Source organism: Stegodyphus dumicola, chromosome 12 (assembly GCF_044657685.1).
Source record: "Stegodyphus dumicola isolate Sdum_Otavi_A_Nest chromosome 12, ASM4465768v1".
NCBI classification, from domain to species: Eukaryota; Metazoa; Arthropoda; class Arachnida; order Araneae; family Eresidae; genus Stegodyphus; species Stegodyphus dumicola.
The window spans coordinates 120,881,639-120,909,486 of record NC_140779.1 but is presented as its reverse complement, the minus strand read 5'-3'; positions in this window follow the sequence as shown (position 1 = coordinate 120,909,486).

Below are 27,848 nucleotides of genomic sequence, written 5' to 3'. Positions count from 1 at the left end.
CCAAAATTCATTGGTATTTATGGTGTCTACTGCTTATTTTAAATTATTTTTTTAATTATTATTTTGTTTATTTATTTGGTATTAATGCGATTAAGTTTATTTCAGTTTTGTTACTATAGGAACGTTTAAAATTAAAAATCATGCAGTGAGCCCTCTCGTTCCGACCACTTCCCTAAGATGACAATCTTTGAAAGTGAAGTATCGTGAAAGTGAAATTATTGCTAAGAAAATAAATAAAGAATTTTTTGACTGAACTGTGCGGAAAATTTCTAGCCGGACAGTGATACGAAATTGGGGGCCTGAGAAGTAATTTTACATGGCCAACAGGGGGCTGTGTATGTATGACTCTCGGCGATACCATGCCTAAATGTTTTAAATTAATTAAATTCGTTGTAAGTACGTACTTTTCATACAGTTTGTCTTATGTAAGTACTTAGTGAGTATGAAATAAAAATTTTACTCACATTGAGCACTTTTTTTAAAATTTGGGGCCGGTAATCTAAGGAAAGTACGTGGGCAGTCAATGGCCTAGGAACGGTCCTGCACTACATTTCAGTTCTGTATTTGCTGTCAATACGATGATTATATGTAGTTTTAAAAAATAGATGTGGAATGAACTTGTAGAGACATTAGGATTTTTGATGCTGAGAGGCGTGCAAAATGAGCAATGCCCTCGCGGGGACCACGAACCTCTCCAATACGCGCCGCGCCGAGCGTGCTGACCATTGCACCACGAAATCATGCTAAGAAAGGCGGGAGAAGTACCTTATAAGCTGATCCGTGCGACTGCTACCGAACGAAAAAGCGACAGAATCAAAACATTGGGTCTTCTTCGTTATATACTCATATTCGTATCCCAAGCCATGCGACTGGGATAAGGAGGGAGATCTTCCACTTTGAAACAATTAGGAAATTTAGTTCGACAGCTGATGGTGGTGCTTCAGTATTCTAGATTTTCGATTTTTGATTTTATTTTATTGAGTTGATTTTTCTGGCAATGTATCGTAATGTAATATACGAGTGTGCTGCAACCCTCCTGACTAATAATAATCCGCCTCGTGGTTAACGCAGTACACCGAACACAGACAAACAGAAATACGTTAGAAGAATTAAAACAAAAATACAGTTAAAACATCAAACCAAAATGTCCAGTATTGTTCTATAGCTATTTATAAATTTCATCTAAGCCTTTGAAAATCTAGACTCTTTATTGCAGCAGTAGAATTCCTTTATGTTACCATGTTTTTCTCTAACATGTAGCAATAATACGCAGTCTTCGGCGAAATGTCATGCATTGGCTTCAGCACTAAAAAAACTATAGAGATTATTGTTTTGAAAAATTAAATCTTTTCCGGTACGCCAGGAAGGGTCCGTGTTCAGTAATTTTATTGTACTAATACAAATCACATATCATTCTCATATTTTTAGAAACTTCAAAATTCAACAAATAATCTTTCCTTTTCCCGAAATGTTCCATTTCTCTTTCCAGTAATGATAATAGAAATCCTTGATTTTACCAATAACATTTTTTTTTTTTTTTTTTTTTTTTTTTTTTTTTTTTTTTATGCTTGATTATTGAACGCATTCCCGATATTACTCACAGCAGCCTCTTTGGCCAGCATGTCGACTCTCTCGTTCATTTTTCTGGTATATATTTTTCTTGATTAAATAATTTTTAAATATAACTCAATCTGGGCAGAAGTAAATATATGTGTTATAAAAATTAACGAACTGTTGAATTTAAATTAACTGCTCCCTCCATACTTGTAAGAAAAAGAGAAAAAAATTAAACGCAAGAAAGAAATGTTAACATACCTGCATTATTCTCATTGCTAATTTAAAAAAAAAAAATGAATATTCTTAGTTATTTGCCATTCTTGTGTTTGCTTACGCGTTTAATGGCATGTGATCAATAAATAAAGCAAATGATATCTGTAACATTGTGTTAGTCGAATAATACTTAAGCAGCAGGAAATAATAAATAAAGACTCTACAAAATAAGAACAGAATTTAATACAATAAACAAAGCTTTTTTTCAAAAAAAATTTAATTTTTGGTAACAAATTTTTCAAAAGGTAATTGGTCCCATATATATTTTCTCCCTCCTTCCAGCATGCCTGCCTGATGCCACAGTTAGAGCACTCGGCGCGTATTCGAGAGGTCCAAGGTCGAGTCCCGGGAGGGCATTGCTCATTTTTCATGTATCCAGCCTCAAAATAACCTAATGACTCTACAACCCTGCATATCAAAAGAATATCACTGTTAAAAATAGCATTAAGATTAGTATCAATATTAAACTATTTGAATACATCTTAACAATAAAAAAATGACACTCATGTCCAGTGGCTTTGATGAGAAAATGTGCATATAATTTAATCTGACTCACGAAATACATTTATTTTTATTTGGGAAGGTATCATCCCATCCATGAATAGGTTTCTGCCTCCTGAAAAATATCTTCACTGTTCGAAATTTAACAAATACTTTTATATTAAAATTGCTCAATCTTTATTGAGGACGAGATGGGCGACGTCTACCGATGAGCGAGAAAAATATCGAATAACAATCTAATTATAGATAGCTCGCCATCCATTCAAAACATGTTGAGGTTGACGGTTTCGTTCAACCCCCATTATATTATTGCGTGTTGCATTACAAGGAAAAACGCGAAATTCGAATAGGAAGGCTATCATTACTTTTAGCAGTAATGTGTTCTTCGTATGTTTTCCTTAAACAATTTTATTTCCTTTCTTTTCTTGTTTAAATCACCAAAATATTTAATGTTTCAATGGTCATAATACATTTTTGAGCCGCTCCTATATAGAAGGCCAATTATTAGTTTTCAAATGTTGAGATGGAAAATATTACGTATTCTCTTTAGTATGAAAAAGGAATCGGCATTTTTCACTTGAAAGGTACTTTATTGTTAAATGCTTTAATTGGGAAGAATTTTGTTCACGTTCTGTCAAAAAAAAAAAAAAAAAAAAAAAAAAAAAGTACCAACTCGCACTTTTTATTTTCCCCTTGGAGGAAAAAAAAAAAAAAAAAAAATTGCACCCATATGTTTGGCTCTTTCCGCAGACCAAACGTCGGTCTAAAGTAGTATCGATTTTGGAAGGGCACGCGGAAGTTACAAACTAGTATCGATCTTTGGAATGACACGTGGAAGTATGTGACCGACTTCAGAAACAATGTCAATCATTGCGAAACGCTTACAGTATTGCATAAAATATTTAACCTAAACACTATTATAGGAATATATCTGTATACAATAATTACTATACTGTAAATGTATTAATTAGTATTCCATTGCTACCCGCATAGTTTGCGCCATCTTATAATTCACAGTCCTGAATTTTTAGCATGAAGTTAAAAAATATGCTTATATATTATATGGAATATATCAATGCTGAATAGTTTTAACATTGCGTCTTCGGCCATTGGTTCGGCCCTGGCGAAAGCGAAATCGGCAAAGACCTGTGATCGGGGGGTGGGGGGGAATTAATGAATACGCGGTAAAATTTATTTTCTGTATAAATTAGAAAACCGTTATGTTGGCATTCGAAAAGCATTACAACCGCGCTAAATTTGGATACTCTAATAGACTTAGCCAAAATCGGCCATATATTTAAGCTAAATTTTATAAACAAAACTTTTTAAATTAGGTTGGTATCAGTTTTAAAAATTTTACTATAAAATCAAAGCGAAAATAATTTTATATCTGACACTGATGTTTGCCTCGATTACATAGCCTTAAGACTTTTTAAAATAATAAATAAATAAATAAAGTAAAAAATTAATAAATTTTTCTGAAGCACATACATTTTTCTCTTCACACACTCTTCTTTTCAGTTACGATGACTTTAGAAAATGAATTTAGTTTTACTTTATACCTTCAACTACTACATTTAATGCAATGAAGTAATATAAGTTTTGTGGCCTTCAAGTTCCTATCTAGGCTATGTGGGCTTCTGTATAGATTTTTTACACACTACTGCTGTAGGTATTTTACATAGTTTCCGTATCATTCACAGTACAGATCAAATACCGTTTACGAATTTTGTACATATACAAATAATTTTAATGAAATTACTCGCGAAATTAAATTATTGTATAATATAATAAGAATTGGAGCAATTCAGCTTCCAAGATTGCACACGATAAGTTCAAAGAGCCACTTATCTGAGCTCTGCTATGAATATTTTACATTTTATTTATTTATTTAATTTGTAGTTACAGACATATATGATTTCTTTTATCTAATTTTAATTTCATGGGGCGGAAATTTTGCATATTATTTTATTTTTAATATGTTTGAAAAAAAAAAAAAAAAAAAAAGCTTTGTAGAAAGTGATGATGGCAAAAGTAAATCTCTTCTATTTTTATTTCCTTGCAGGAAATAAAGGAAGTATTCTAATCACAAAAAATTTCGGATATATTATTTCAACGGAAATACCCATTTTAACGGTTCTCGAATTCGTTTCTACTATATATATGTAATTTTTTGAGTGACATCTGTACATATGGGCAGAATAAAGGACTCTTTTCTCCGAAACAAATTGTAAAACGTATTCAAAAAGTATTTTTTCATGACGTCTGTGTGAACGTACGTATGTAGGTATCTCGCAGTACACGCCCTTTAACCAGCTTAGAAATCCTTACAGCTGGACTTTAGTTTTGCAGAACAAATGGCGAAATCTAACTTATAATGCGATATGCCGGTTCCTATACTTATATTTCGTAAAATCTTATACTCATTATGAAAAAGATAAAATTATAAAAAATTGGTATAAAAAGTTTGGTACGATAAAAATTAACCTGGTACGATTTTGGTACGATCAAAATTTCCAGCATTTGATATCATTTTAAACATGCTTCGTGGAATTCATTAATTAATTTAGAATAATTCGAGGAAATGAGTTTAAATGAAGAAAGAAATCTTGTGGTGTTCTCATCAGATTTTTTACTTCCTTGTCGTATTGTAATCGCGAAAAAGTAAAAAGGAAGTATTGCAATCGCGAAAAATTTCAGGCATCATATTTCAACGAAAATATCCACTTTGACCGCTATCGAATGCAATTTAACGATATTTTTGCGTGACATCCATACGTAAGGATTGAATGAAGGACTCTTTTCCCCCAAAAAAATTATAAAACTGATTTAAAATGATTTCTAAAGAAAAATTTTCGTGGCGTCGGTGCATACGTATGTACGTATGTATGTACGTATCTCGCAAAAACTCAAAAACGAGTAGCCTCAGGACGTTGAAATTTTGAATATGGGATTGTTATAGCATGTATATGTGCACCTCATATTTTGGTTGCAATCGGCCGCACCAAATATATATATATATATATATATATATATCCACTTTGTTACTCGGCTCAGTAATCTCAGTTTCTTTATTCTTATATGTTTGTAAATTGTGCACTCTTAGCTTTAAAAATGATTGAATTAAGTTGTTCTTATCTTCCGGTTAAGGTTCTTATGCCTTTAGTAAATCTGCATAGAATATTTTTGGAATTATTAACAATTTAAAAGTTGTTTAAGTGCCGCTAAGCCTAATTATTTTTGCAATGGCGGCAATGTTTGTTTACATTTGAAACAGCAGAATAGTAGATTTGTTGCCAATCTAAAGAAATAAAGCTTCGCAATAACAAAGATAACGCCTTCTTTTATTATTGCAAATTAAATCATTCTGGAATTTATTCGATAAATAAGTGTTTGAGATTTACTTCATAATTTTCAATACAGATATTTTGAGTTTTTATGTATTTTTTCCTTGTCGCGAAGTGAAAACTGAATTAATTGAATGAGAAATATGAATCGTCTGTGAAAATCTTTTTTTTTTTTTTTTTTTTTTTTTTTTTTTTGTGTGTGTGTGTGTGTGTTTGTTGTTGTTGTTTGCTCAATTTCTTTTATACATCGTTTTAGTTTTAGATTTATTATAGTTTTTGAATAGAACACGTGGCAACGATTAGATAATTCTTAAGATGATATAAATTTTGTGCATTCTGAGTACAAAAAATGAATGAAATGTAACTCTGTTAAGTGAACCTAGGACCAGAGTGTCGATATGGTAAACAAATATAGTGAATTTTAAAGAGTGCATTTATTATATTATGGTCTGTGAGCTAACGACGAAATAAATTTAATTCAATCCAATAAGTTTAAACGAAATGCAAGAAAAATTGCATATAATTTTATATTCTGTACAAGGAAGTCATGTGGTGTATACATCAGTTTTTTTTTAATTTTTTTAAATAAGCCTCTTCGTGTATTTTTCGAATTTGCTCCATCCCAGTTCGTTCAAGAGAAGAGGTGCGTACTGTTAGGGTTTCGCAATTCTTAAAATTTTCTAAGGAGACTGGATAAAAATGAAAATTTGACTATTTATTGAACCTTCAAATGATAACAGCTATTACGAATAATTAAACATATCTCTACATACCTTTAATCAAGCAAAGGCTGGAAATATTTTATGAACAATAGCTGACCTGAGCAAAGCCTGACATTTACAGAGTATTTTGTCTCTACAGCACTGCAATGTACAAGCAGATTAGAGTAAAATAGAAGAAAAATTAATTGTATAAATTAATTGTAAGGTTATAAGGTTATATGTAAATAACTATACGGGTAAGGCTGACATTTACAGAGTATTTTGTCTCTACAGCACTGCAGTGTACAAGCAGATTAGAGTAAAATAGAATAAAAATTAATTGTATAAATTAATTGTAAGGTTATAAGGTTATATGTAAATAACTATACGGGTAAGGCTGCTGCTAGTCATTAGTAACATCTTCATAATAGGCAGTGAATGGAGAAAGACTATTAGCATATCCTGGAAACAGTTCTTTGTTCTGAGTTTACAAAAATGCGTTTCTAAAAGCTTCCAGATGGTCACCAAAGTTGGCAAGAAACAGCCGAATGCTACCACTTGGTTGACAAAGTTTGCTGCCAAAGCTCAGTTTTCGCAACTTATATCTCCGATTCTGCTGATGTAATTTACACAGTTCCAGTGTGTATTTTCACATGTTGTAAAATAATAAAGAGTTATATAGATAAAAATGCAGTTAATGAACATAAATTATAAATTACGCAAATTGCACAATGAAGGAATAAGAAACAAATAAAGAATGATGCCAAGCCTGCAGTCTGAAAGTTTCAGATTAAAGTTTAACTCCTGAAAAATAGTTTTAACTTTAAATCTTGTAAAAAAATTTTTTTAAATATGCAGAACACTTTTTTGTAACAATTTTTAATAAATAATGAATTTAAAAAGAAATGTAAAATATTGTATAAATATTTTGTTTTTCTTCTCAAATAAAAGTAATATGTTCTTGCCAACCCAAAAATTAATAATTTTACTGACGAACAATATTGCAAAAGTAGTGAATAAAAAATCACAACCCGAATAAATGAATGGAATGTATAAGAACTAATAACACAAATAAATGAAAAATCACAACATGTGTGATATTGTTAATGTGCGAGTATGCTTTTGACACTAAACACACCTTAACATATACTCTGCAGTTATACAGAAGGTATTGTATATTTTGCAACATTTGAAAAAAAATCCTAGAAGAGCAAACCAACAATTCTCTTAAATTCCTAATTTAAGAGAATTGATTTTAATTCAATTTTGTTGAAAGTGCTAAAATAGAGTTAAAATTTATATGATGTACTAAGGCTTTTAATAAACTCATTTTGCTACAGTCATTTAACAAACGGAATTTACTTATCGCTTGCTGTCACTATTTCAAACATCATTATGTATTACAAATGAATTCTAAATGCAGTCCCTACATTTAGAATCATATTATATTCTTCTGCTTTCTTATTTAGTACGTTACTAATTTATCTCATTAGTCTGTGCTCTACAGAGCAAGGAAAGAAGAATGGAAAATTAGAAGAAAAATATAATTACATTCAATTAGTTCTAATAGTCAAAATATATCTATTCTCAATTTATACGTAGAATATTCTTTTCTCCATTCTTTATAAAGTTCTAGTCTTGGAAATAAAACTGCTTAGTTGGAATATCTATCATGATTGTGGCGTCAGCCATTTCATCCATTTTGGGAAAATGTAATTAATCTTATCGCATGTTTTTGCTCAATTTAAGTCAGATTCATTCTGTTGATTTTCAGTGCAGGCACACCGGTTCATATTAATAAAAGATGCATAATATTATATGGAATAAGTGTATCGCCTTATGTATTACCATTGCTGAAATTGCTGAAATTCAATTTTCAATAAATTATCAAAATTATTTCAATAAATTAATAAATTTTTCAATAAATAAATAAATTAAGCCTGTGAATGCTAAATTAAAATATTCTGTTACAAAATATCTTTGGAGTCAAATCAATTATCTAAATTATAACATGCGCTGTAACACAAAATAGTATAATGCAACTTAAACACAAAATAATATGTACATGCAGAATGAATTCAATTTTAACTATATGATTGGGTCCTACTTGAATCTAATTCGCTTAAAAGGCTGCACATAGCAAAGCTGAGTCAAAAATCTTAATATAATCAACAGTAAATGGTTAGTATAAATATTCAGCTACAGAGTTATTTGCAAACATGCAGCATAACTCATTCTCGGGGTAACCCGCTCTACTCGTAATTAACTCTTCTGCTGTGAACTCTTAAATTGTGCTACTTAAATACTATTTACGAACTCATTGAAATTTACATATACGTCATTTAAATTTGCATTTTGACAGGCAATTGAAACCAGAAGAGTAAGGAAGGTTTCTTAAAATAAAAATAAATTATTAGTATAAAATACGGTCTTTACAACTCTACTTGCCATTAACATTGCTGCACCATGAAGGCGGCACGAACAAAAGTCGAGCTTGCATGAAAGGCATTACTTGTTGGATATACAGATGATTAGCATTTCAGTGCACGCTCACAAAGCAGGTATGAGCAACGCTACTTACGTGTATAAATGAAAAAAAAAAAACTATACAGTGGGTTTCTCAGTTGGAAATCGCGTTTGAACACTAGTTGTTTGTTTAAATGGTCGTGTTATGCATCGTGCAAAAAGAAGAATAAACTTCTACAACCGTATGTTTGAATTCGACGGCGGTAGTGGCGTATTGAACTGAGGTTTATTATTTTATGGTATTGCTGCTCGCGTTTGTCGAAATCCCATGACTCTCAGGCAAATATGGAATCGAAAGGTCCAGGAAGACCATACCGAAAGCCATAGAAGAACTCAGTTGCTCCGGGTTACTGACACTAAAGAGAACAGACGTATTATCTTCTCGATTTCAAGATCGAGAAGATGTGGCTATACAGTCCCTCAAGGGACTGTACAGCCACATCCGTACCCTGAGTCAGAACTTGGCTCGCGCACAGGAAACAAATGTTCGTAAGAACAAGTGCCACGACGTTTGAGCAGCATGGACTGTCAGCAAGGTAACTATTGCTGCTATTTTCCTTGACACTGCAGCAGAGACAGACGGGCCTACTGTGGTAAGGCGAACGACGACACAGGAATGACACCCCGTCGTTTCAGACGAATCCCGTTTCTGCGTACAACATCCTGATGGACGCATCCTCATGTGGAGATCAAACGTTGTCATCCTGCATATTGTCATCGGCATATTGTCTCAGCACTTGGTGGGTAGGTCTGATCACGGCCAGGTCACGATCTGAGATGCCACTGGATACGCATTCTGATTATCTGTTGTTCGCATAGCCCGGTAATGTGGACAATCGCTGTTACAATTCTGACGTGTTAAGGCTATGCCCTGTCCTGGAGGCCTGCGTGATGCCATTGCAACAAGATATACCAATTACCTGTTGATCCAGTTTTAGTAAATGTACTGTTGAAGAAATACCTGTTAAGAAGTGGACAAAAGCAAGCTGGATGTCTCCATCCATAGCCAACATAACCGAACTACATGTTGTTCGTACTGTCCTGACCTTTCTCGATATAGAGGGTGTTCGAATGTTTCTCTGGCCTGCATGTTCTCTAAATTTCTCACACATTGAGAACATCTGGTCATGGGCTGTCGAGAGACTGACAAGCCACCACTCGAGAGCCAATACGATTGAGGAGTTTTGGCATAGAGTAGAAGCCAAATGGAATCAAGGATTCGTATCCATCATCCAAGCTCAATTTGATTCTATACCTAGCTGGATTATAGCAGTTGTTGTTATGAGTCGTGACAGCTCTCCGTACTAAATTCTGCACTTTGAATATCCCAAACCACTTTCAATTTTCATCATGTCTTTCTCACATTATACTGTATATGTAGAAATAAAATGCTGCTATTTGGCTTTCCCTCCTGGTGGAGCAATTTTAATGGACAGAAGTATAGTATATTCGCCTTGTGGTCTAGAAGGTAATCATGTCTCACCATCAGCACAATTTTCTGACTCCATCTTTCCTGCATTCTTCTACTCATTTCCTCTAAATCATTATATCAAAATATCTTGAGTTTTGAAAACTCTACAGCTTTTATTGCTCTTGTTTATCTCATTTAACAATATTGTATTTTGTTTACTTATACTACACTTTAACGCCAGGAATCATGTTAATTAGGTCATCTGCTGATAAATTTTCAGCATAAAGTCTTTATTCTCAACGGGTCAGTGATCAGCGCCCCCTCCCTCTCCTATGGATTAATGTTAAGATTTAACTTCCTTCCAAACCCTTTAAATAAAACTTCTGCATCAAAAATCAACAGTATATTTCCAGTTAAAATTTCCTCAAGTTCTTTAATTACCAGTACGCGAATTTCTTAGAGGAGTGGGGAGGGATTATGCACATCCATATACGGATAATTGGGATTTTATTCTATAAAGGTGAATATACAGATACAAAACTTAGAAAATATAATTTAGAAATTAAGCTCCACATTTCTAAACATCCAAACACTTTCAAAACTCATAATTTATTTTTAAAATAGAGCTGAGACCGAATAAAGGTCTCTTCTCAGCTGTAATCTGAGAATCGCTAACCGTTACACCACGAAAGAATGCCGAAAGGAGGAAGAAAATACTCTATAGAGCCTGCAATCAGAAACATTGGAGTAACCTTTAATGAGTGTAAAGCAGATTGCATGGCAGTAACTAGTAGAGTTCATAATCCCCTCCCACTGCAACTAAATTCTTATACTTTCGGGGGCGTTTGACAACTACCGTAACCAGGTACTATCATCTCTAATGATAACAATATTCAACTTGAAATTTAAAATATATTATTTAGAGCTAATAGATGTTGTCATAGTTTCAAGAATTTGTTAGTGTCTAAATTATTAAACTGTAAAGTAAAAATAAATCTTTTTACAACTCTTATTAGACCTATTATATTGTATGGTAGTGAATACTGGTCATTAAAAAAACACATGATAAAAAGACTTCTAATCTTTGAAAGAAAAATACTGCGAAAAATATATGGCCCAGTTACAGAAAATAGTAGTATTTTGGAGAATTTTGTTTAACCGTGAAATATATAGATGATATAAAGAACATAATATTGTTCGAGTCATCAAATCTTATTGTATCAGGTGGCTTAATCATATTTTTAAATGTGGCAACTTAACCCTGTTAAAAAGGCGACCTTTGCAAGTGTAGAGGGGACCAGGAAAAGAGAAAGACCTCGCACAAGATAGATAGACTGTATGCAGGCAGACCTCAAGACTTTAAAAATGAATCGTTGGCGGACCGTAGTGACTAATCGGATCCGTTGGATACGTACCTCGTAATTTAATCTCTAAACAAGAGAGTAAGTGTATTGCATGGAAAGTTGAGGAAAATTTTTTAAAGAAAATTGACAGAGATTAATCTCTTCAGTTTGCCGAACAGAATTACTTTTTAGATTAAAACATTACAATAATTTGTTTTCTTTAGAAAGAATGTATGCCAAAATAGTCAACAGTTTTGTACCTCTTAATCCAAACCAACAGAGCTTTGTCAAAGCTAAGCCTGTTTTATCTTATGTATTTTTATCTACAATCGGTTAGTGTTAAAATTCGAAAACACAGAAAATACCTTTTCATCGCATTTTTACTCCTCGAAACATGTGCATCATTTAATCTATAACATTTTTTCCTGAAAAAAGTAATAGATGAGAAGAAGAGGCTGGGGAAAATCTGAAATTAGTCCTTGGCAAATTTTGATGCTAGAGAAATCATAAGACATTTAATCAATCTCATTGTCTGTTTTGTTCGGCAAAGAAGAAGGCTTCTAATTTACTTTTCGAATTTTGAACAGTCTACTGTTATTGAGTAACAAACTGAATGGTGCAAAAGCAATGCATTATCAGTGTGGGAAACAGGAGACATTCGGTTTATTTTCCATGCTCCTTTAAATGCAATCTACGCTATTATGAAGCTATTCGGCAAAAGTTTTTCTTTTGTTTCCAGTGACGGACTCTAGTCTTTACAGGCGTTGGTCGCTACTAAGGGCAGAAGCGGTAATCACTTTATTATGGAGGCACTTAACAGGTAGGCCTTTTTTGCCTCCTATGAAGAGACAGACAGTTAACATCCCTGCCATCTCCGGGATTCGAACTCAGGCTTTCGGTACGGCAATCCGAATCACTAATCACTTTATCGTCTGTGTAGCATTTGGCAAAAGATAAGTCCTGAAATTTATCTTTCAAATTTAACTTGTCAGTTATTAATTAAACACTGAGCGATTTAAAAGCAAAAAGCGCGATTCTTGTTAATTTAAATCATGATATGACTCTTTTTAAAAATGATAACCATGTTATTTCATAAGATTTGGAAATTTCAAAGCAAGAACTATAATAAACCACATTTCAAAATTCGTCATCAAAATCGTTTTTAATACGGGATCTCTGTATTAAAATTATCTCTGTATTAAATTTAGTTGTTGCCAGCATTTGTTAAAAGTGCCTTGATATCCCTTTCAGAAACTTTAATCTTAACTAAATTATTATAAATAAATCCTCCAATTTCGCTTTTGGATATATAATTTCTGTGACTAAAGTATGAAAATTGTTGGGTTGGATTTATTTTTTTCCAGTTGCCGGTATTTGTAATACATAAATGTTCCATAAAATATTTTCTGCTTTTGAAATTAGAAGACGATTGTGATATTTAACCAAGAGGAAATAATCCAAATTTAGACCTTATAAGGTATTTCTCCCGCCCTCTTCGTATGCCTTCGTGGTGTGGTGGTCTGCACACTGGGCACGTATTCCAGAGGTCTGCGGTTCGATTCCCGGCGAAGGCCTTGCTAATTTTTCAATTTTCCTGCCTCGAATTAACCTAATGTCTCTACAACCTACTACTTTTGGTAAAATGAATATTTCAGAAGTGATATTAAAAGTGAATCTAAAAAATGATGTGAAAATGAATATTAGGAAGTTACCTTAATTAAGTGATTTTTGAAATGTAATTAAAACGGATTTGGTTTCTTCAATACTACTTTTCGTTTAAGGTGAGATATAAATTCATGTGTGTAACTCTGTCTTCTTTTGTTTTATTGTTACTACTGAGGAAGAAGAAAGTACTAGGTCTGATAGTAACTCATAGAATACTATGTGCTTCATTCTTCTAGTTTTTTTTTTTTTTTTTTTTTTTTCGCATGATCTCAGCTAAAACCTTTCTAGACATTTTTGTGATTTTTCATTCGTCAAAAGTTTTTAAAATTGTTGCAATTTGAATTTAACTTGCCTTAGTGAGGAGGCTGCCTGTACAGCCAGTATACTCTATAGTTCTGTGAGCAGTCTTATAAATAAAGGCGAGTAGCTATCTATTCGCCTTTATTTATAAGACTGCTCACGGAACGGAAGAAATTTCAGAATTTCCTCTTACCTTGGCCGTGGTCAACTTGAATAAATGAGCTGTTGTTGGCCGCACTTTGGCTCCCATCCATTGTAGATATTCGATAACAAGAGAGTTCGAAAAACTTTCAGACGTTGTCACATTTGGCAATGTTACGGCAAATGTTGACCCCTTCTTGTTAAATTTATCATCTAGTCCGGTAACTATCAAAAGACAATTTATTTAATTTTACTTGAGTACTTTTTAACTAAAACGCAATAAAACATTTATGCCAATAAATGTACAAAATTACAACAGATATGCAATGCAAATATACTCAAACTTTCAGCAGCAAAAAGTTAAATGTGCATAAATCCAACTGTATGCTATTGTTTTAAATGGCCGAACATTTGCAGCTTAATGGATGGACAATACCCATCCGTCATTTAGTTGTCTTATCACCGTGAAGATTGCTGAGAGTGCACTACAAGGAACGACCGAGTTATGCATGTGAGACAGGGAAAGTTCCGTTTCAGTTTTAATGGAAACACCCTCGGAGACGTATGCGATGGTCTCCTACCCCTCTTTTACAACTAAAGCTCTGGAGAAGACTTTCAGTTCACCAATATTTTAGCCTCTCCCTGCCACACAAAAGCACTATCTACCAAATATATATATATATATGTATCCCAAGTAGCACAGCAACGTCGTAACGACGTTGCAAATTCGTCGCGGATGTCATAGCAAAAACGTTGCAATATGTCGTCTTTAAGACGTCCAGATGTCCGCGAAACTCCACTGTTTTGCAACCGTTGCAAAGACGTCTTTATTACGTCTTTCGTCTTTGCAGATGAGGTTTTTGTCACATAGACGTCGTTATTGCGTCTTTCGCAGGTGATATTTTGGTTGTGAAAGTATTGTATCACGACGTCTTAAGACGCCTAAATGTTCGCAAAATTAGTAGTTGATTGCTCCTTTTTTACCACGTTACGGAATCCAACGCTTCCACAGACATACGGATAGCAGTTAAACATCGTTGAATTTCATCCGTTCCGTCATCCGTCGCCGCACGTCGAAGGACAGCAGATGTCAATCAAAATGAATTCGCTTCCTGATTGGAGAAACGCATACGGAACCCGTTAATAACCCAGTAGTGCAATTCATATCCCGGCGAATAAGTTGTTTGTATGGGAGTTTTTCGTGGTTCTCTCCCAGAAAAAATGTATATGTTACTACCAAAGCCCGAAGTCGGCAGTTCGCGAATTGGGCGGCCAAGTCGCGAAACAGCCAATATCACCTCACAATGACTGGCTAATGTCCGATCTTTCCTTGATTTCAGGTTTGGCCAGCCAGTTCGCGAAATGGCATGGAGCCATCGGCCAAAGTCAGAAGAAAAAGGTCATGAGCAAATTTTGGGTGTTTGTATACCGTTGTGAAAAATTGTATCTTTCAAATATTTACAAACGTAAGTTATTATTTTGTTTATATTTTACTTATATCTTTGAATAATGCGTGCTGAATTTCATTTTTGACGTGTTTGTAGCTACGCGATTTTTTAGTTGTTAGGTTCTGGCAAAAGTAAAAAATATTGCTAAGTCTGTTCTATTCTTTTTTAGTTTAAGATTAAATTATGCAGTTTTATTTTAGTTATAGGAAGAGAAGGCATCTTTTGTGATATTTAAAGATGCGCATAATGAGTTTCGATGTCCTTACGTCTAATAAATGTGTTTTATTAAACAACTTGGAGTTTTAATGAATCCTTATTGACTTTGAAGTATTTTGGGAGGCAATTATTTGTCAACCGTAATGCTAATGATAATCACATTATAGCCAGAAGAGTTTTCCGACGAATCCGCCCCTCTTAGGCGCTTAGGATCATCCTTCGGAACAAAGGCCAAGGAGGTACGGTGGCCCTAGGTGGGCTGTAGTCTGAAGGGAGAAGTTTTAGTGAGTAAGGATTTCACAGTACAAGAAACCATCTGGTGTCTTATGAAAATTTCCTCTCCCTTGGAGAAAACAAATAAACAAAAAGATAATCACTTTATCTACTGAATTAGTTTATTACAGAAAATTATAAGTATCATCACTTGTTACAACAAGATGAACTTTTAATTCGAATTTCACAGCAGTTTGTTATTTTTACATCTGCAGCGATTTGTTGAGCACTTGGTAGTGCAACTGCATCGAGTGTAGCCTTGGAAGCCGGTCAGCGATTGTGAAGAGGCAACGGTTCGTAATGATTTTTCCTCTGTGCTCACGGATTCCAATGTATATAGTTTGCAAAATGGAAAACTCACTTCTGGAGTACACTTGTTAGAGAACACCATGTCCTGTTCCTAGCTTGTAGAAAGCGCCCTCAATGTTCATGACAACTGCAAGGACGCTTCGTGGATCACCGCGACCTCTGTCAACATCTGGTATGCGGATGTGTACATTATCTCCAACTTTCGCTAGTGGAAATTTTGCATCTGAATTTTTTAGCATCTTGACACCTCGAGTTTGTAAGCTAGCATGGGCAGCTGACCTCTTATTCGTGATTTCTTGTTTATTATAATACAGTCTACAGGTAATTTTTCCTCCTTCGTCTGCTTCATCGCTTATTCCACAAATTGTGTACACAATCTTTCCGAAGGATCCACAAGAATAAGCCGAACTACACTCTTGTTGACATACTACACAAAATTTGTTCCCTTTTTTCTTTTATTTATTTATTTATTTATTTTTCACAGCAGAAAAATTTAAAAAGCAGAAAAAAGGAAGCAGAATTTAAATATGATGTTCCCATTTTGGAACAATGGTCCTTAAAGCGTTAAGAAGCATATGAGCACAAGATTCTTTGTTTGCTTTTAGTTGCTTTTATATCAAGAAAATGTTCAAATCCTTTATATTTAAATGACTCTTTTTTTAGAATCGAAATTTTCAAATGATTGAAGTAAAATTGGATTTATGGACGGTTGAACAGTACTTTGGCACTGAGAACCCCTAATGGCACTGAGGCACCTTCTAATGGCACTAAGCACCACTCGTAAAATTTTTCCTAAGTTTATCACAAAAAGCTCATTTCAGTAAATATTAGGAAACCTAATAAATAAAGCCATAAAAATTCTAGATACCTGTGAGCAGTAGTTCCTGAGAAAAGCTACATCGAGTATAAAAAAATCACGTTTGAGGGGAAAACGCGTTTTTATGTAAAAATCTTCATTGGTCAAAGCAGTCGATGACAAATTAAAACTAGATTTTTTACAGTTCTAATTTTTATAGAGATTAAAGAATGGTATTTTTAGAAAGATAAAAGTATAGAGAATTTGAAAATGCAAAAATCCAAAATCACCATTTTTGGAAAATTTTGGGGTTCCAACACCCCTTACCCCAAAATAAATATCAGTTCAGTATCCAAAATTTTACGTAGAATGGTTCAAAATTGGTAACTGAGGCAGTTTTAAAGATATCCCTAACGCTCTCTGAAAAAAATATCGAATAATTTTTCCACGTTCTTGCACAACTCTTAGCTGAATATTTATTAATAGTATTCGTCAAATAATTTATCATTTGAATTATATTTAACAGAATGCCAAACATTGCGCTTGAGAAATTTTTCGTTGAATCCACCGACTCGTTATGGTTTCCAAACTCTACAAATGGCTATTGAAGGCTATTTGAAAGGGGGGAGAGTACTTCCATCAGTCCTTACGAACAGATCTGATTGGATTCCGTTGAGGAATTAAGCTTGATAACTGATCAGGATCTTGATCGTCGCCGTCATCATCATCATCGTCAGAGCTGGGATCGCACCTCCACGGCTTCAGCTGGCTCACATGAGCAGTGGTAGTGAAGTAGCGACCTCGATTCTTCGCTTCTAGTTGAGTTATGCTGTGGGTATCGCTAGGTAATATTTCGGTTATTATAAATGTCTCTCGATATTTCGGCTGTGTTTTGGTAGGTTGACCTGTAGCCTTAGGAGCATATCTCATCACAACTATTTCTCCTTGCTCAAATATTAGTGTACGACCCCTCCTCCCATCGAATCTCTCTTTCATGTTCACTTGCTGTTAATCAATTCTTCCTCGCTCTTGGATTTCTCGCCGGCCTTTCCATGCATCTGAATCTTCATCTGCTAACTTCCTAAGTATTCCATCATTAAATCTGGGAGAATACCCATATAGCATTTCAAATGGAGTCTTATTTGTAGTTTTGTTTACCACGTTGTTAAGATTTCTTTCTGTTTCTTTTATTTTTGAATCCCAATCTCTGTGTTGTTTATCCGTCAAACTTGTCATTATCGTTCCTAAAATTGTTCTGTTGACGCGCTCTACAATACCATTAGCTTGGGGGTGTTTGGTAGAATTCAAAGTATGATGTACTCCGTTATCTGTACAACATTGCTTAAATTGGTGAGAAGTAAAACAAGATCCTCTATCACTTGTTATTCTTTCCGGTAGTCCAAAATCATTAACAAAATTCTTCAAGGACTGTAAAACATTTTTAGTATACTAGTGTATTATCAGGTTCTGTGTTCCTCCTTACTTGCTTAGGGAACATTTAACGTCCTGACTCGGAACAGGGAGCTTACTAAAGCTATGTTCAATAAATTTGGGAAGTAAACAATACACACAGGAAGGGTATACGAAACCCTTTATTTTTCTCTCTTTACAATGATTTCCGGACTTCGGAATACAGAGACCAACCACTTGTGGTCTGAACGTAAGAATATAAAAATATTAACTAAACTCTAACTAAACTAACTTTGGACTAATCAAACAAGTGCCTACTCCAAGATTGGCCGTAAATCAACAAGAAGCCGTATGTAGTACAGAGAACTGCTAACACTACGATACGTTTAAAATTATCAAGAGGATTAAACCTCTGTCCTTGAAGGCAACCAGCAACCGAGTAAAACTACTATGGCAAGCGGCCTGCTTCTAGTAGCTCCTTCCTCTCTCTTGCTTGGCAAAAAGCCATAACTTAAGTACTTGGCGTTCGCAAGACAAATTTGCATAAATAAGTTAAAGCTTTTAATTCTGGCCGGAAGTAGAAAATAAGAAGTGATAGTAAAGATTTAAAATAAAATAAACGTTAGTAAAACTTAAGATCCTTACAGTATTCTTAACTTCAAAAATTCTCACGAACCTAGTCATGTTATCAATTACCACTAATAGTTCTTGATTACCTCTCGCACTCTTTACGAAAGGACCCAAGTGATCCATGTAAGGAATTGAAAACGGTCTTTTACCAGGTTTTATGGGATTTAACAGTCTTTGTTGCTTGCCATCTGTCGCTTTATTCATAAGGCACTCAATACATGCTGATATATGTCTTCGTACGCATCGTTTCGGGCTTGGGAATCTATATAATTCCTTAATTTTTCTAACTCTTCTATCCACAGAAAAGTGACCAAATAAATCATGGAATTTCACCACTATTCCTCACGCGTTTAGGAATCACATAGTCTCTCCCTTCCATCCACTACGGTTTTCCAAAACAGTCTATTCTTTTTAAACACGTAATTCCTAATTATTTTTTTCTCCTCAGCAGTTCGTTCCTCTTGTTTCTTCTTGAAAATTTCAACAATTCTTTTCAGGTCTAAGTCAGCATTTTGTATCATTAGTATTTTGCTCTTCTTCGGTTAGGGCAAACTTCAAAATTTTCAGCTATTCGCGTCATCGTATCATCAGCTTCTGATACAGGACCTCTGCTCAAAGTATCAATATGAGACAGTCTTTTTCCTGAGCTATGCTTTATCTCAAAATTTTATTCTTGAATCAAACTTACACCAACGGGCTATTTGACAATTTGTAGTCTTCTTCGCATTCATATACATTAGAGCTGGACAGTCAGTAATAATTGTAAATTTTATGCCAATTAAGAACTGTCTTAACCTGTCCAACGTCCATACGATGGCCATTAACTCCAATTTGCTGGAATGAAACTTTCTCTCTGCTTCTGTTGTTTTCTTGCTGATGCAATAAACAAGATGCTATTTTCCATCTTCATCCCCGTTGCATTAGCATTCCACTCAAACCTCCTGCACTTGCATCACAATGGACTTCAGTATCTGCATGCGGTTGATAGTGAGCTAATATGGGCTTATCAGTCAGTTGTTTCTTCAATAGTTCGAATGACTTCTTTTGTTCTTGCTTCCACTCGAAGTCTCGATTCTTCTTTGTCAGTCTGGTCAATGGTTCGCTTTTTAACGCATACTTCGGCACAAATCGTCTGAAAAATCCAGTCAGGCCCAAAAATCTTCGCACTTCGTGCACATTCTTTGGTTCTGGAAATTCTGTTATGGCTTTTATTTTTCTAGATCCCGGCCTAATATCATCTTCGTTTACAATAAAACCCAAGAAATCTACTTCTCTTTTCCTAAATTCACATTTAGATAATTTCAAGGTTAAATTTGCTTTTCTTAGGCATTCTAATACCTTCTTTAATTTGAAAATCATCTCTTCCCAAGATTTTCCAGGAATAAGTATATCATCCATATAACACAACACCTTAGTATTCAACAAGGGGCCTAGGACATATGACATTAGGCGCTGAAACTCAGCTGGAGCATTTACTAACCCAAATGTCATCCTTTCGAACTGTCCTATTTCATCTGGAGCAATGAACGCCGTCTTTAATTTAGCGTCTTCACTTAACGGTATTTGCAAATAGCAATGGGCTAAATAGTGCTAAATAGTGAAAATTTTACATCCTCCTAAACATTCTAAAACATCATATATTCGAGGCAAAGGGAACTTATCCTTTATCGTCTGATTATTAAATCAATTACCAGTCTATATCCCCCTGCTTTTTTCTTTTCTAGTAACACAGGACAAGCGTAAGGCGATCTAGTTTCAGAAACTATCCCATTATCTTTCCATTCCTTAACAATTTCTTTCATTACGTTACGTTCAGCTGCATTCGTTTTGTATGGGCGAGAAGACACAGGCTTACTCCCGTCAATTTCTTTGATGTCCATTTTTATTACGTTCGTGCAACCAAATTCATTTGAATTAAGAGCAAAGCAATCCCTAAATTCATTTACTAATTTTAAGATATCAGTTTTATCATTATCTGTAGTTGCCTCATCAAATTTTATATCATCTATCTTTATTTGGTGAATATTTTGAGAAATGGAAAATATACATGGTTTTGTTCTTCATCTTTGTTTATATTGGTAGTGTCTACTTCCTTTAATTCCCAATCTTCTGTTATATCTATTACCCTGCTGATACACTGATTTTCTTTTAATCTGATATTATTGTGTCCTATGTTCATAACTGGTACTATTACCCTACCATTTGTAACCTCCATTACTGAATCCGGACTTCCATGCTTGTTTTGAAATAAGATTAGTCCATTATTTATATCTGGGGTTACAGAATGCACAAAGTTTATCGTGTTACTTTTTATTTCTATTGATTTCTCAAAATATAACTTAATGTGTTTACGATCCGTTTCATTTATCAGTTGCGCGAATGGAATTTTATTAGCATACCATATGTTAAACGAATCCCCTATTTTCCCATAAGCCAATATTTGATCGTTTAAAATATCTCTCTCAATAATTAGGTCATACGGCTGTACCTCATCATTTACAATAAACAAATTCGTGGTTGTTTGAATTTCGTCGATTCGAAGTGAAACATGAACTTTTTCCAAGGTCGCTGACGCGGGAGGCATTTGGCGTCACAATCAAGCTAAAATGTTTACGCTTACATGTCAAGCAGCGCTCTTTTAATTTACATAACGAACCATGTGATTTTTTTGCAGACATAAAAATCATCTCCCGTTTCGTTTCAAACTTTCTAATTTCTGTTCGCGTTCCTTATCACAATTTTCGGAATTGTGCTCAGAATTATTGCAAAAAATGCAAATTTTCTGAAATGTGCTCAGTGCGGTTGAGTTAGTAATCGAATATTGCTGCTTACCTTTAAACTTCTGAAGTCTATTCCTCTTTTCCGAAAATTTATTAATTGACAATTTATAGTCTACGCTTTTAACTTATTCATTATTTTCCCTTGTTTGTCGAAACAAAAATGTTCGTTCTCGCGTTTCTATTTCCCTTCTAAGAAATTTTAATAATTCTGTTACATTCCAAGAATCGTCTTTTTCATGCTATCTATAAAAATATAGCACAATGGAATCTGGAATAAGTTTGGTTATTAGTAGTGGAAACAACAAACTTCCATATGAATTCAGTTCGACACCAAGAGTTTGTAAACCCCGCACTTGGATTTCTATCGTATCGTATAACTCCCTTAACTGTTTCAAATACGAAGCTGATTTTACTGCATTTAAATTTAACAAATGGTTAATATGAGATCTTACAATAATTTCTTTTTTCCCGTACCTTTCTTTAAGCAATTGAACTGCTAAATCATAATTATTTTCCGATACCAATAGTCCTTGAATACTAATTAAGGCTGGTCCTTTCAAGAAAGCTTTAAGATAATTATATTTGTCTGCTTTAGATGAGCGTTCGTTACTATGAATCGCATTACCCAACTGTGACCAAAATTCCTGAAACTTCTCTAAAATACCCTCAAACGGTTCTACATGAAGTTTCGGCAAATTTATTCTCGGTTTGTCTGGTTCACTATTCGAAATAAGTGAAGAATTATTCTTCAACGACAAATCTGCCTTATTCTATCTGAATTCTGAAGATAATTCTTAACTTTCGATTTCGCGTAGATAATACGTTCTCTGTATTCCTGATTATTCTCGACTTCTGATTCCAGATCAGATACTTCAGAAATTAAATTCTCAATTTCTAGATCTAACTTAAATATCTGATCTGCGTTTTCTTGTACATTCATCTTACATTCTTCTAATGATTTTGTATCTACAATATCCTGTTCCAATAATTCAGATATTCTGTTAATTACTTGTGTTGTTAACCTTCTTAAAGTTTTATGTTTCGTTTTTGCTTTATCTAAAGTTTTCTTTGCATTCTCATCCATAATATTACCTAATAATATAATTCTATACTTATAAATTCTGTTAGAATTATTCTACAGTTCGCATGCATTCAAATCTTTAAAAACGAAACTTACCCCTTCTTCCACGTTCTTGGCATGCGAGTCATTCAATTGCATGTTTGCATCAATCACCCCACTTCTGAAATGCTAGCTTTAATTTCCGTTATTAATTTCAGGACGGCTAGGGGTAAATTGGGCTTTCACTTTTCATTCAATCGGGATAATTCTTGCATTTTATAAATGCTTTATTATTACAGTAAATATATACATATATACATATCATTACGGAACATTCTTAACCTTAATCACATTCGCTCGCCTCTCGATTCTCGATTGCCATCATGCGTCCCCTATCGGCGGCTTTTCTACAATGCCATCTATCCGCAGCTTTTCTACAATACGATCTATCGGCTGATAACACTACGTACATCCAAAACCAGTTCAACTCTGCAGACGACACATAGGCGTGGGAAAAAATTCGCCAATTTTCTTACTTGGCGAAAGATGCAATGACGTTACCGAAACCTTTAGGTTTACGAAGTATTTCAATGTAATCGATGTATATGCCCATTTTGTGCTGTAAAAATAACATTTTGATGAATGAATTGTGTCATGGTGAATCTGTAAATGTTACTTCGTTTCCTGAGGTAAAAAATTAACCATTTTAACGTCAGAAGAATTAAATGCTCCCCCAAAATTAAAATTGACCATTTACCCAAATAGAGTTGTGGCGCCCTCTATTTTTCAATATTGATACTAATCGAAAAAACGCTAGAAAAACAAATGTGATATTCGGCAAGCATTTTTTTAATAATATAATAACGTGTGCCATTTGGCTGTTCAGTAATATTCCTCAATGCCGTTGTGTATTGTCCGCTCTGGCGGCAATCCCAAGCTGAATATTTGAACGTATGCCATTTTTTTTTAATTCAGCAGAATTTTGAGGATGTATTGTATATAGCAGCAGACTTTTGCAGTACTTCACGGCACTTTTTTTACGCGATGATACACCGCTAAATTTGCGGTAAGACATTTGTCAACAAACCGCCTTAAAAGGTTTGAGAATTTGAATTTTGTAAATAAACGGGTGTCAACCTTTGTAGTGTCAACTTATGTTTATGCAATGCTGATTTTGTCAAGAAAATAATAAAACGTTTCGAAACAACAATATATACAAATGCTAAATCTTAATGAATTATCAGTTAGTGATCTACAATGAAAAGTAAATAAAAGCATATAAATAAAAAAATTATTAAAATTATTAATTAAAATCAACTAAAGCTTTAATTGCAGATATAATTAGCAAATTAAGCTAAGTAATGACTTAACACATTACCCCTAATATTTGAAGACATTTTTAAATCCGTTTTAGTCATGCTTAACCCTTTCGCCGTCCTCTCTTGTCCGAGAAAATTTCCCCCCAACTGCCGTCTGTTTTTCGTAGCGTGTAATGTTGTTTTCTCTGCACATCATAACTTCCCATACATAACTTTCGTAGTGGATGAATGTCAATGAATATTAAATAAAATTAATGCAAAGAAATTAAATAATGAAGAATCTGCATGAATACATGTACGTTTCTTGCACTGGGACAAAACCGACAGTATCTAGAGCCATCAAATTTTGAATAATGTAATCCTCTACTCGAACATGCGCATCTGGACGGCCGAATTTCGAACACTGTTCGGAAAATAACAATTTTATCTCCAGTGCGGAAATTCTAAAGATATTCTGTTTTCAAATGTATGTGGTTTACGGGCGAAGAGCATGATATTCAATAAATATAGGTAACACACAAAACTTTAAAAAAGTTCCCTTTGGACGTAATATAAAATCTGAGTGCTTCTAGATTTTATTTCATTTATCTTTTTTTTCCTATTATTACGCTCAGAAAATTTTATGCTCCGAATTTTATGAATTATTAAAATAACTAATTCACTTTAATGTTAATAATTTAATGATCATATAATCAAATAAATATAATGGTTTTGTAATATTATTATAGTTTGTAAAATCACTGACTGAAAATGTTCATTAAATTTTAAAAAAAATATCAGATCTTGTTTAGGTGCTACTTTGGTAGAGGGTTGCACAGATTTTGGCAATTTTTCTTTTGGCGAGTAATACGACTTATGGTAAACCCATTGCTGGATAAGTTATTTATGGTAACCGATACTTTGTTGACATTTTATTTAAAAAATAATGCGTGTTATTATGCATAAATTCCGTGTTTTAAATATTATTTATGGCTTCTAAATATTAAAAATCAATTTAATTTTGCATTTTTATTTGAAATAAAAATTTTATTCTTTATCATGTTTAATGAAATTTTATGCTGTGGATGATGTAATCAGTGACGTCACTTTACTTTAAAAGTAATTGGTTTTAATATCTATAAATTTAATCTAATGTTTTAAACATTATTTATGGCTGTTAAATATTAAAATACAATTTAATTTCTTTTTTAAAATGATTTTATTATGTATGATTATTTAAATAATTTTAATTCTAGGCGTGATGTAATCAGCTCTCTGATTGGTTATAGAATATCTGTGTATTAATGAGCTGTAAGTAGCTCCCTGGTAGGTTGCTGAAAATTTGTGCCTTAAAATTTAATTCATATCTTCGAATTCCTTCAAAAATGTCTCCTTCAAAGATGAACGTTGTTTTTGATAAGTACCAAGAATTTTTGGTTTCGGAATCAAAAAATTGTCCTTTGAGACCTTATTTTCGCCAGCCTGGCTTTCCTAATCAAAGATTTATTTATAAATTCTTACAAGGGTTAAACAAAATTTATTTTATATTTTTGGAGGAAACGTCGCTAATTGTTTCTTCAATGAAGTGCGAAAATATAGATCACAGATGAAGACCGTTAGAAGAGTCGATTCTGAGACGGCCGTATATGATATTGTGGTCATGTTGGAAGAAATAACCGCTGTAACGGTAAGAAAATTATTAGACATTCCTCCTTTTTTACCGACAATAAACTAATTGCTGTCATTTTAGCTCTAGTGTACGAAGCGTTCTTATTTACTTATTTTAAAGTATTTAATTTAAGTAATATTTTAATTCTTTTAAACGTTGGTATAATGGTTTTTAATTCGATATTCAATTTACGTAATATTTTAATTCAATTAAACGTTTGCGCAATGTTTTTATAGTGGTATTTTTATTCTATTTCTATGCTATATGAAAGTAATAATTTAACCTTTCTTTAGTATTTTCATACTCGTAGTAAATGTATTTATTCTATATAATATATATATATATATATATATTATATTCTATATTACGTATTTTAAAGTATTTAAATTTAATAATATTCTAATTCTTTTAAATGTTGGATGATGTTTTTTTTTTTTTTTTTTTCGATATTCAATTTCAGCAATATTTTAATCTAATTAAACGTTGGCACAATGTTTTTATAGCGGTGTTTTTATTCTCTTCTTTGCTATATGAAAGTAATAATAACCTTACTTTAGTATTTTATACTCATAGTAAATGTATTTATTTACACTTGCCTGCCATCTTAAAAAACGACATTTTCAACAAAAAAATTAATCCATTATTTTTAACGATATTTATTTTTTTTTTTAAGTTTCGAATACAGTAAGACCCCGCTTAACGCTGTTTCGTTTAGCGCTGTTTCGGTTTAGCGCTCTTTTATTTCAACCCGGGGATTCCACGAAATCGCTCGCAGCATACGGGTATTCCCGGAAATATGCAGCGATAGGTTTCAAATACATATCCGAAAGAGTGTACTTGTATTTCTTGTTTGGTGCGGTGTTGTACAGACATATTTTGAAGGGGTAAATATGGAAGATGTCGAAGAAATAATTCAAGAAGCAGCGGCTAGTCTTTCTAATGATGAGCTGAAGGAATTAACTGAACAAGAAGAAAACAAAAATGTTGACAGCAGTGATTCAGAAGAAGAGCAAAAAGAACTTTCGATGGCGTTTGTAAAAAGGAGTTTGTCTACCATAACTGAAATAATGGATCAATTCATTGAAAATGATCCGAATTTTGACAGGAGCTCAAAAGTAAGGCGTGGTGTTAGAGATGTTCTATCCGTTTATGAAGAACTTTTAAGAGAACAACGCAAAAGAAAAAGGCAAACAACATTAGATGCTTTTGTCACAAAAAGGCAGAACACTGAAAACGCGGAAGGCTAACTAAATATGATTGACTTAGAATTTTATTTGTTTTTTTTAAGAATATTCGTTTTGTTATTTATATTTTGTTTTTATTTTTGCAAGAAATAATAATGTGGTATTAATTTGGGCTTTAAGAAATAAATGTTTGGTTTTATTTTTATTAAAAAAACATACTTTTTAAATTTAATACCTAACCAATTTCCTAGCCATCTTCCACTAACCCCAATATTTACATGTAAAGATAGCCTCGTTTAGCGCTGTTTCGCATTACGCTCTACTTTGATGGAACGTATCCCCCGCGTTAAGCGGGGTCTTACTGTATTTTAAATGATAAGTGTTTTGGGGCTATCTCTAGATTTGTACTAAAATTTATGTGTTTTCAGGTTGGAGATCTTAATTAGTTTTCTTTTATTGGGAGATAGCAGACTGATGATTTTGTTATGGAAATGCATTTCACATTTTGTTTTAATAAATAATCTTTGATTCTAACAAAACACCAGGGAGCATATTATCTATTTATTCTTTAATTTAAAGAGTTGAATGAATTGATCTGATAAACTTTATGAGTTGTGGTTTTAAGTGAATTTTGTTTAACCTAAAGAAGTTTTGTATTCAAAATCTTAATGAGTAAGATAAGATTTTGTTTACTTTGATTGTAAGAGTTTTTTTAGTTTTAGATTTTTATGTCGCGGCACCAAACAGAAGTTAAGTAAAACAGTAGTTTAAAATTAATTTTAATGTTTTTTTTTCTACGTAACAAGATTATAAGAATTTTGCTGTATTCCTTTACATTGATTAGCTATAAAATTGCACACATTTTACATGAGTTCACCTTTTGGGTTGTTTTTTTCTTCTTCATCAATAAAATTTGCAGTTCTGTACGTTTGCAGTTTACTATGCGTAAAAACAGCGTTTTTCAAGATGGCTGACGTTTGTAGAAACTGCGCCAACGTAAATCGCCAAAA